At 34.5% G+C, this 12,650-nt stretch overlaps 1 non-coding gene across 1 annotated transcript; it reads right to left on the reverse strand.

The window, feature by feature from the left end:
* Positions 1–3,603: 3,603 nt before the first annotated feature.
* Positions 3,604–3,677, reverse strand: TRNAE-UUC (transfer RNA glutamic acid (anticodon UUC)). The gene has a single exon. It is a non-coding gene; the product is annotated as a tRNA-Glu (tRNA).
* Positions 3,678–12,650: the final 8,973 nt, after the last annotated feature.

Consider the following 12,650-nt stretch of genomic DNA (forward strand, 5'->3'; position numbering starts at 1 on the left):
TAAACTCAACTTGCTATAAGGACAATAATTTGATGCAAGGAAGTATTCTATAAAAGCATGTAGACTCCATAGTTTTAAAGAAAAATCTTGAAAATTGATAGATAATATAATATCCATGACAAATTTTAAGAAAATGTTGCATCAGAATCAATCCTAAATAGTATGTATTAAATTGAGGACCATGATGGAAAACTTATCTACATATTCAATGAAAATTGACAACTACAAATTCAAAAATAAATCAAAGTTTGGAAAAAAAATAAAATTTATTTCTCTAAGATGAAATATGGGAAACTTCTATTTTGATACAATAAGGACTTCTCTCCCATACCCTTCAGAAATGAATTCAATGTATTATCTAAGCTAGTTGAGACTCAAGTTCCAAAACTTACACCAACTTAGTAAACAGATCTAGGAAAAAAAAGAGTGCACAAAGAAATCCACCATCCACATCCTTGGTGGGTTCTTTCTATTTCTAATTCAAGAAATGAATAGATGGAGGATGATGGATAGGTTAGGGTTGGAAAGTGTCTTAGGAAGAACCTAAAAATGCAACATTCATCTGGAAATAAATATGTAGCTTCAAGCTCAAATAACAATAGGAAATCGTATGAGACAAAAACCCTTTAAATAGAATGGTGCCTAATAAGAATTTATATCCCTAGCAAAACAAATCACCCCCAGAAAGCAGGAAACTCCCTAATTCCAGTTTACAGGGAGATCACACTCAAGAAGAAAAATAAATGAAGACCTAAGAAAGTCGAATTGCAATGCACAAGTAATACATCATGGGGGTTCTCAAAGTAATACTCCAAACAATGGAGATAGTGTACCAATCATTAGCAATTATTTTATAGTGCATCGCTGGTATCAATGTAAAACCCAAGGACTATTTTTCATATGGAACAATCCAAATCTAGAAAAATGAGCTATGATAGAGTGGTTAGATATAGGCAGGAGTGACCAAGTAAATATTTTTCCCCTTTTTGACTCATCAACATATTTACATTGTATCAGTAACCAAGTAAGAGATGATCTTTTATTGGGACCTCAATGTATTCTTAAAGGGTTTAGTGCTAATTTCTTTAAATAGGTTCCAAATTTTAATGAATTTCATGCTAGTAAAATGCATGCACCTACATGGATAGAGTTTGATAGTCTCCTAGTAGACTTAATCAAATGAACATATTTTCAAAAGATTGGGCAACTTTTTAGGAGAATTTGTAGGTATAGATCCTTGCTCTTATAATTCAAACAAAATTAAGTTACTCGTTAATATGGAGACAAACTTCTAGGTTTTGGACCCTATTAATATTATCACCAATAGGTTTCTCTATAACTTACAACCTAGACTCTACTAAGAACACATTCAAAATATTATTCTCTTCAACCCAAATTCTAGACACAATAATTATGATTTTTATACAACGGTTCATAGATAATAAAATTGAATAAGCTTGTTTCTAAAGATATTAAGCAAGCATAAACATGAATAACTCACAATAGCACAAGAGAAGAGGGGCAACCAATTCTAGACAAGCAAGAGGGTTCATGTAAGCATTTAGCCAATATGATTAAAATTCCTGATGAGGAAATTGAGAACGGGGGGATAGTCAAAGTAGAAACAAACATAAACTTAAAAGAATAAACATATACTAGAGGCAAATTATGAGTGAGTGAGCTAAATCTAGAAGCCACAAAATAATGTTAGACTTTCTAATTTTCAAAAGGTCCTAGGTTTGACTTAAACCTATGTTACCCCTTAAAAATCGAAGAAAATACCCCAATAGGTAATATTCATCTCTATGACTATTTACAAATAGTTAAATTTAAACATATAGATATCTGTGATGCTATAATAAAACTATTTGAAACTAACTATTTGATCAATACAAACAATCCTTATTTATATGTTTTTCTACCATTGTGATTTAACTAGTGTAATGGGAAAACTGACATACATTTGTCAATTCTATTTTCTCTTCTTCTCACTTAAAAATATACCTTAATGTAGTTACATGTCAATAAATGACATAATCTTATGTGAAAAAATGATCTTATCATCCTTATAGAGAACTTATTTGTCATATTTTTTAATAATTTTTTTTTATTAAGGAAAAAGGTAATGAAGGGAACCTAAAGTCAAATACAAACTAGGTACAAAACAAGACAACCTGCAAACTAAACCAAAAGCCATACACTAAGCTCTTTAAAAAAATAGGGCATAGACACAACATGACACAGATAAAGGAAGGGAATTCTAACAACACAAAAACCCCAATCCACACAGACTAATAGTCAACAAAGAATAAGTAATTAATGCATTGACCATCGAATAAAAAGACTACAAATAACAAAATTAAGATTTCCCCTTAGCCCCCTACTTATGGGCCTTAGTAGAAGAGTTGGATAGAAGCCTCTTCTAATGTTTGCCTTTAACTGTAATCCATCCCTTCTCAGTCTTGGCAGCCATAGAATGTCAGGCAAAAGAATCAACATAGCTGATAGAATCAACAACCACAACATCTTTAATGATAGGGCTAACAGTAATACAACCAACAGAATTAGAACCACCATTCTTAATTCGGACAGGGTCAACCACATTAGACCTTCCCTTACAAACCACACTACCAATACACAAATTTATTTCTAGCAACAATAGACTACTCATGAGAGATGGATTCATATTGAATCACTACTCATGAAACACGGGTCAATGAGTTTGACTCAAAAATCACACAGTTAAATCCTAATAGCAATATCACAATTTGACTTGCTATGGAAATAATCTCCTACTTATCAATTGATGAGCGTAAGGGGCTTTCTAATAATGGTTCATAAGGCACAACACTAGGTGAAGGTTTTGCAAATGGGGTTGCAAGCTTTGGGTTTAACTATGGAGGAAACTCCATAGTTAAGCACGCTCAGGCTGGAGTAGTACTGGGATGGGTGACCTCTCGAGAAGTCTCGGTGCTTCACCCCTGTGAGCATCACCTAGATCCAATGAGTGCTAAGTGTTTCATTTATTCTCATGAGAGATGGATTTATGTTGAATCACTACTCATGAAACATGGGTCAATGAGTTTGACTCAAAAATCACACAGTTAAATCCTAATAGCAATATCACAATTTGACTTGCTGTGGAAATTATCTCCTACTTATCAACAATAGACTCTTCAACTTCATGTTGAATAGAACCAACATTATTCTGATCAGCAACAACAACAACAACAAAAGAAACTCCAAAGACATCATGATGAGAAAGAACAATTCTTGTCCTCTTTCCTAAACCCTCGAGACCCTCCTCCTAATGATCTAGGAAAAAATATTTAAAAAGAAATATTTTAGCAATACTCGCTGTTTCTATTTCAAAATTGTCATATATGATTGAAACTAACAAACATATATTTAATTGACAAAAGATAAACTAGCAATTTTACAAAACTCTATTGACGGACCAAAAAGAAGAATGCGTTTTAATCGAGTTTTGAACCAGACATTCATTTCTCCTTACATAAATACCATGACCATAGTGTTATCGTATTTCAGAAAAGTTTCGTCATGTGCGTGATTAATAAAAGCCTTCTTGAAAACCCTGCATATTTCCGTTGCCGGGATTTGAACCCGGGTCGCCTGGGTGAAAGCCAGATATCCTAACCGGACTAGACGACAACGGAACCTAAAAGTATTGTTAATAGAATATTATCACTTTTTATGTGTTCTAACAAAATATTTCAACCTAAAAATGCATGACTTTGATCTAGACAGGGTCGGTATAATTAGCAGAGATTTTGAAGGGTATTTCTAAGAATTTGTAGGCATTTCCTATTCAATTGAAAAATAATTACTGTTTGTGCTTATTATTTGAATCGAATTGACATAATTGTCAGCCTTTTTATCATGTTGATCTTTACATACTCATAGGCATTCTACTCTATATTTGGCATCTTTTTACTACAATTAATAGCTAAGAACGACTACAATATACACAGCTCAGCTTGGGACTTCTATTTTAATTGACACTTCGATCTACAAATTTATTGCATTCAGAAGGCCAATTACAAGTTTCGTTGCTTTCGAACATATTTTATCATCATTTTGCGTTAGTTAGACCTGTTAAGGCATGACATCTCCCTATTTAGCGAGTTATTTACCCAATTTGCAAGTAGCTTGGCAGGAATTTGTAGCCGTTTGATTTGTCTGCAAGAACATTTCACCATTTTCCGTCTATATGTTGATTCATGTCATATCGATATCTCTTGTTGCAACTATTCTAACATGAAATCTGATGCCTCTGTTTAGGCAACCTTAGAGTTAATTGGCACAAGAAGGTTTCAAATTTAAAATTAGGGTAATAGCTTCGGTTTTTCTGACATTTTCCTCGTGATCTGACATTCAATTTTTTCTATTTTCTTGGCGGCTATTTGGATTTGTGTTGCTTTTTTCACATTGGCTAGCATTCACTTTTCTTCGAGCTGATAGATCAAATCTGTCCTTGGTGTTTTCCTGCTCTCGTGGAACCTAGATTTTTATTTGTTGTTACCCCTCTAATTAGTGGAAATTAATTAGCATTCAAAATTTGAATATGGCTTTGTAATGGTCGATCATTTGGATTCTTTTTATTTGAATCGACTTGATACGATCTGTCAATTCTGTAAAGTTTATTGCCAGGTTTGATTGATTGCAGAATTTTGTTGCGGGTACAAACAATAACACCAATGTTTTGAATCACTTCTAGAATTTGTAAATGTTAGTGCAATAATAATATAAATGAAGTATTATCAAACTCATAATTATCTTTGATCCTTTTGGAGTGCTTACATTAATAGATTTCAATGCCAAGATTACATTAGGCAGATTGGATAAATATCAACGAAGAAGTGTGGGGATGAATTGCCATGTCTCAAATTGGAGACATGGACATTCATTCTCATACACGTTCATTGTTAACCAATACTCAGGATTAGTTACTGCCATAAACACAGTGAATTGAATGTATAGCCAATCATTACACCTGCGGCCCAATATAAAGGATAGATCGATCAAGATTCAAACAACAAAGGAACCAAAAATAATATCGATCATGCCTTAATGATCTCTGAATACATATATCTCATTTGTTTCAGACAGTGGAAAATACAATAGCATTTACGTATGCATATGTGTATAACAATGTGTGCATCATGTTGTTGTACATATATACATATGTATGAGCTTATCATAGTAATGTTCGATCGAAGCTACATGCATGAACACTCCCTCTTAGCTAGGGAAGACAAAGTGCATATATATAAGTTCTTCTTTATATGAAAAGTAATATCCCCAAGCTATATATAAGAAAATCAAGTCTTGTGACATTATTTCTAGTTATGGTGTGTATACAGATATGAAGTCACATGATATCCACCATAAAAGATTATGGTACATCCATAGATATTAAGTCACATAACATCCACCATGAATTTGAACATATTGATCTTCAACAGATATCAAGTCACATGATATCCATCAACATGCTCTTTTAACTATGTTTTTTCCTTAATTATCAAGTCACATAATATTCATCATGATAGTAATCTAATAATTATGAAGTTGTCAACTTATATTATCAGCATCAATATTTCATTATAAAAGATTATCACCTTAAATAATGAACATAGGGCAGGCCCATGGGTCAGAGAGTCACACATATGAAAAAAGAGTTTACACTTTAATCATATTTAGTTAAACAATACAAATTTACAAAGTTGAGACTCAATCTCATAAACTTACATTTCAATCAAGTTAATTTTCTTTTTGAAATGGTCAACCTTCACTTTAGGAAGAGCCTTGGTGAGAATGTCAGTTGTTTGATCACATGTATTAATATATTCTAATTAAATAGCTCTTCTTTCAACCATGTCTGTTACATAGTGGTAAGAAATTTCTATATTCTTAGATCTATCATAAAATACCAGATTTATAGATAACTTGATGCACCTATGGTTATCATAGTGAATAGTGATAAGTTTTATAAGTTCACCAAACAAGTTAGAAAGAAACTTCCAAAGCCACACTACTTCTCTACCTCCCATAGCTGCTACAATATACTCTTAGTAGAATTTTGAGCAACAAAAGCTTTCTTTCTATAGATCCAAGAAATCATGGCTGATCCTAAACTAAAACAACATCTTAATGTGCTTTTTCGGTCTTTTATAGTTTTGGCCCAATTGGAATCAATATATCCATTTAACTCCAAGCTAGTATTCTCATATTTAAGTCCATACCCAATAGTACCTTAGAGATACCTCGATATATGCTTCAAAGAAACAAGATGAATCTCATGAGGTTCACACATGAACTAATTTAATGCATTCACTACATAGTACTAGTAAATAGATTATTCTTTTATTCTAATCTTGGAATGCCCAATATTCTTAAACTATTTGATTACAATAGTTGGGAAATGATAGCTAAGTGATTGATTGCCCTCTGAATTCTTAGGTAGAACTCCTCAGATTTTGTGATTTGTAATGAATCTTGTTTATTCCTAAATCTAAAAGGGGTTTGTTCTTGACCAGAGAGTAAGAGAGGTAAACCAAGTTAGGTCTAAACAAGAACTAACTCAGGTGAATATTTGGGTCTTAAAACTAACCAAGTCTATGAACTCACACATCTTATGAGCTTGTAGAAATTGATGAAATGCTAATGGACTCTATCTATGAATCATCTTCTTAACTAAAAGCTTCTAACTCTAATAAGGAAGAGACTAACTTGAAGAAAAACACAAAACAAAATTTCTTTAAACTTTCAATAATACTACTATTATCTATAGCTTGTTGCATTGAACAAGGTAACAAAGCTCTATTTATTCCTTAACTCAATTCAACAGAAAGAGATGTTCTAAGCTATCACAAAAAAATGGAACAATAAATAATTGACACAAAATGCATTTAACTTGTCTCTGCAACATGAAGTATTTTACACCAAAGATTAATTGACCTTCTATTCATCTTTCAATTAGGTACATATAGGATTTCGAGATGACCGTTACAAAATGAGACTCAAATTAGTTCATCTGCTCAAAACTGGCAAATGGCAAAGAGTCAATTGTTAATTACAATTATTACATCAAAATATGAAAGGGTAGGATTGGAATCACTTTGTGTTCTTTCCTTTTTCCGACTTCACCTTATAGGCTTTGGCAACAACAATGATTGGGATCAACTCTTCATGTGTATGAACATGAGCATTAGTGTATCTTCAGAGACACTTGGAATTCTCTCTAGCTAGATCTTTGATGACATTCAACCATTCTTGCACTTCCTCCATAGCCACATGCACACACCCGCCAAGTTTTTGGAGCTCCGACACTCTATTTTGATGATCAAAAGATTTCTTTATTGAGCTATCTAGATAATTAGAGAAATTATTTTTGCATGACCAACAACTCCAACTATCTCTTTTCCTTGTCCACTAGCTTGGGAATCTGTATGTAGATCTCTCGGTAATTCATAGTCTCTATCCTAATCCTTTTTAACTTTAACTTATGTTTTCTTTAATCCTTCTTTTGCCACTAAGATCATTTCAGATTTGATTTGCATACTCTATAGCCATTCAAATAAGGGCTCATCTCCATTACAAAAAATCTTTGCCTCCATTGCTTCATTAACCTTCATGTGGATGATCATTTTCAATAACAAAATGCAATCCTCACTCTTGGCTTTCTTTATTGATAGGGTAGCTCGATTAGCTAAGATATTATTTTTCTCTATTTTGAGCCTTAATAATACATTATCGATTTGATTCCCTCAATCTTGAGTTTTCTACTCCAATCCCTACCAATTTTCCCGAAGTGCTTGTCTTCTTGTAACTATGAGATCATAGCCCGAATGTCAATGGCTATAGCATTTCTAGTGGGTGACACTCCTAAGATGCTTGCTAGCAGGGTGACTAGTTTCTTGATGAAGCAATTAAGTTCATGAATCTCTGTCTTCATTTCGACTTTAGCTAACTTAAGGCTTTAAAGTTGTCCTTTAATCACATCATTTTTCAATTTCCATAGGCCCACCTTGGTGTCATTATAACTTCTTTGAGGTCTAAAAATTGCATGTGAATTCCTTTCTAGAAATATCTTCAATTCTCCCTTCCTTAGTGGGCTTAGCAATTTCCATAGTCAAATGCCCTATATCAAGATCTTGTCCAAGAATTGATAGGGTCTTCTACTTCTTAACTTCACTCAATGTCGATCCAGAATGAATAGCTAAAGATAAAGTTTCTTTGTTGGGAGCTCCCTCTTCATTCCTCTTCTTCTTTCTATCCAAGTTGTCTTCTAGCCATGATTTTGTGTTGATCACCTTAGATGCAGTCTCGAGCATGTAAACACTAAACATTTTCCTCTTGACTGGAGCTAATTGTAGGATTTGAGAAAATACACAAATAAAATCCACAAGCCCTTGAATACTTGAGAAAACCTTTCAAAGAGAATAAAAAGACAAGAGGAGGCAAGGGTTTGGTCTAAAAATAAAAAAATTGTATTCTTAGATGAAGAAAAGATGTTGTGCAAATAAACTAGGAGTGTCTATATATAAAGGCCTCTAGAATTCTTTTAGAATGAGCTAGAAAGGGCTAGGAGCTAAGCATGACAACTAAGCACACATCCACCAAAAGTCGATTATCCTTCATTGTAGATGAGAGGATAAGTATGACAAGGTGTATCTCATGTAGAGATGTTGTAGACACCATGTGCTTAAATAAAGTACTCACTCCTATATTGTCAATAATACAATAGATGAGAGTATGCATACTCCTAGGTGTCAAACTAATAAATAATTCATTTGTCCTAAGTAAACTTAAGTAAAGCATAAATAATAATAATTTACACTAACACCCTACCTTAAGTGCAACTTAGGGGAATGCACTTAAGCTCACAAAAGCTATGATGAAATGCATAATGGGTCCCAACTACTAGACCATGATAGGTACCCATGTACAAATGCAAAGAAATGCAACCTCTAAAAATAGGAAAAGAGGGAAAATTTCATGGGAAAAACCCTCCCCCAAAAGGAGCTAAATACAAACATGCTGAGAAAACATGAAGGAAGGAATGCCTCAACAAGATCCCCCAAGAACAACTTCTATAACCCCAAGCAGATTGAAAATGGCTCAAGAGACTCTCTCAAAACCATAAGTATAACTTCCCCCCCATGAGAGAGAGAAGAGACACTAAAGCCTCCCTAGAATGATGGAACCCCTATAGAAATGAGCGAACCAGTGTAACTCCAATGTGGAAGAAACAAGGGTATAGAACAAAGAAACCCCTAAATGACTAGAAGGCCTAATTGATGCTCAAAGGACAAAACACAAGGACCCTAAAAGGGAATCCCCAAGATAGATGTAATGACATTTTCATGAAAGAGAAGATGAATGTCCTCTGTAGAATCCTCAACAAGTGCACCTAGAGGCTCGATGAATGGAGCTAGAGGGTTGGGTAGAGATGAAGAAGAATCATGTAGAAGAGAAAAGACCTCAACTAGATGTGGTGTGGAAGTCAAAGTAGTGATCTTGGGAACAATACAAAGGTTAAAGTGTCCTAATTGTACCACATGATGCTCTCGCAAAAGAGAAGAGTTGTGTGCTTCGATAATGGATATGGTGGACCAAAGCATGAGAATCTGTAGAGATGGGTGGAATGATCAACTATCCCTATAGTAATAAGGCCTCCTATTGCACTATCCCAAATGAAGACTAAATCTGCAATAAACTCAACTTCCTTCCCTGGTCCACTGTGTGTAATCTAAGAAATCGAGAGAAGGTTTGCAGACAGAGATGGAACATATAATACATCACTGAATATACCATCTTGAATGCAAACTGAACCTTTCTCATAGACTAGTAGGACATTGTTATTCCCCATGAGAATATGAGGAATGGGAGAAGCCTCAATAGTGGAGAAGAAACCTTGAGAAGATGTCATCTTGTGAGAAGCACCTGAATCCAGTATCCAAGGGACATGGGAAGGGGATGCATTGGATGCCCATAATGCATGACCCTATCCAAAAATCCAATATAGATGTCAAAGATATGGAAGAAGACCGAAAGGTAGACCCCTCTAAGGTAGAAGAGGATGGAGAGGAAACAATAGTCTCCTAAAGAAGAGCTTGCAAATTTGAAAAGTGTTTCTCATAGTCATCAAATCTCTTCTAAAGACAATGTGATTCATCAAGAGGTCCCTTCTGACAATAGGAATAAGTAGGAATCTTAGTCTTCTTTTTTTCCTTCTTAGAAGAGGATAATGGACCAGTAGAGTGCCAAGAAGAGGAATATTACATCTGCTTCAGCTTTTTCTCCTATGTACGCTTGGCAAGCAATGCTTGTGACTGTCAACCTATAAGTGAATCCACCTAAGTGAGCTTGGATTGCTCACGAGTTAACCTATCACAAAATATCTCAAACGAAGGCATCTGATGTCTGGTACCCAAGGCATTCATAGTGGAGTAGAAAATGGAAGAGAAGATCTGATACTATCCTTGCAACTTCAAGAGTATCAAAAAAATACACCCATCATATATTTTATTTTTTCCACATCCTTGCAAAACTGAACACAAAGATTTGAACTTCATCAAGAAGTCCTCAATGGTGGGAAAGCTGGTAGGTATAAAAGAAGTCAACTTTGCATCTAGTTAAAATGCTTGAAACTCATTCACTATGCCAAACAAGTTGTAGAGCTTGGTCCAAATAGCTCTAGAAGTGGTCAACCCATCCAAGTGAAACATGAGACTATTAGAGATGTTCATTGCAATCAAACCCATGGCTTCATCCATTTTGTTCCTATTATTGAAGAACCTCAAAAGGGTGTTGTAGGATAGGTTGATTCTCATCCAAACATGACCATAAGCCACATGGCATAAGAAATTGAGTCATGTGTACTTTCTAATTGTGGTAGTTGTGTGGTGTCAGCCAGGCCATAGAGGGGTCTGACATTGAGGGAAGAAGACAGAAGTAGAAGGGTCAATTCTAAAGTAAATTACAGAAAGGAAAATGCACCCCCCAACAACATATAAATATATCCCTCATAAACCAAAGAAACAACTACTAAACGCAAAAAAATTGAGAAGAAAACTTGGACTCCAGATGTAGAGAGGGAGAAAATTGAAGCCTCTATTTTAAAACCAAAAATAGGAGCTCAATTGTTTGAGATATGAAATGAATCCAACATCATCATCTATTTTTTGTAGGCCAAAAAATGACCAAATGATGAAAGTATCAGTTTCACTCAATATTACTCCAAGCTGATACCAAATCTAGAAAGTAGACAATAAATCATACACTTTTGAAAAAAATAGCATTGAGATATATGTCCATATGAGCCCAAACAAAGCCTTTGAAGTTCCAAAAAATGATATTTACAATTTGCAAAAAATTTTAAGAATAGAGATTTCAAACAACCTACACCACTATGTAGAAGACAAAATCTTACCCCAAAACAAAAAAAATTACTTGAAAAAAGGATTTCGTATGAGGGAGATATCGCAATTTGAAAATCACCTATGTAGTTTTTTTTTTTTTTTTGAATCATCGTCGTCACACCTCCAAAAAGCAAAGACAAAAGCCCAAAAAATGTTAGATCTATTATGTCAAACCCTCTTTCTCCTTTTTCTCCAAATACTGAACAAGCTACCATAGATCTAGCTTTGATACCATGTAGAATTTGAGTAAGTACACAAATCAAATCCACAAGCCCTGGAATCACCTGCACGTAGAAAACCTGTCATAGAGAAGAAAAAGACAAGAGGAGGCAAGGGTTAGGTCTAAAAATAAGAAAATTGTATTCTTAGATGAAGAAAAGATGTTCTACAAATACATTAGGAGTTCCTATATATAAAGGCCTCTAGAATGCTTCTAGAATGAGTTAGAAAGAGCTAGGAGATAAGCATGACAACTAAGCACATGTCCACTAAAAGTGGATAATCCTTCATTGTAGATGAGATCATAAGTATGATAAGGTGTATCTCATGTAGAGATTTTGTAGACACCATGTGCTTAAATAAAGTGCTAACTCTTGTGTTGTCAACAATGTAACACATGAGAGTATGCATACTCCTAGGTGTCAAACTAATAAATAATGCATTTGTCCCAAGTAAACTTAAGTAAAGCATAAATAATAATAATTTACACTAATATTAATGTCTTTGTAGCTGAAGAGAAAGGGTTCTTTGGGACCTGGGAAATGAGTTTTGAAGTCTTAGGACCCTTATCTATTTTTGCAACCTTCTTTGTAGCTTGGTTGGACTCAATAGATTTGTTCTCACTAATTCCACCATCTCTAAGGTCCACCACTTATATTTGGAGACTACTTGGTAGAAGTAATGCAACATTTATAGATGGGATCAAATCATTGTGGGCTGAGAGAGCTACTGTAACTACGTTGTCCTTCAATTCTTTTGTCTTCTTCTTCTTAGCCTCTATTTTAGTTCCAATCATCGGTACTAAACCATCCTACCAAGTTTTATCAAGGGGGATATTCTTGTCAGGAGGTTGGTCACCTCCAATAGTTGGTTGAGAAGGCCCTTAAGTGATGGGAAATATTTTACTGAAGCCACCACTTACAGATGAGGAGGTTGTTGCTACATTCGGGGATGCTTGGGTAGTCATGCCTTTGCTCTTGCTTC

Source organism: Cupressus sempervirens, chromosome 4 (genome assembly GCF_028749045.1).
Source record: "Cupressus sempervirens isolate cs-2001-9-10 chromosome 4, ASM2874904v1, whole genome shotgun sequence".
In the NCBI taxonomy this organism is placed as follows: domain Eukaryota; kingdom Viridiplantae; phylum Streptophyta; class Pinopsida; order Cupressales; family Cupressaceae; genus Cupressus; species Cupressus sempervirens.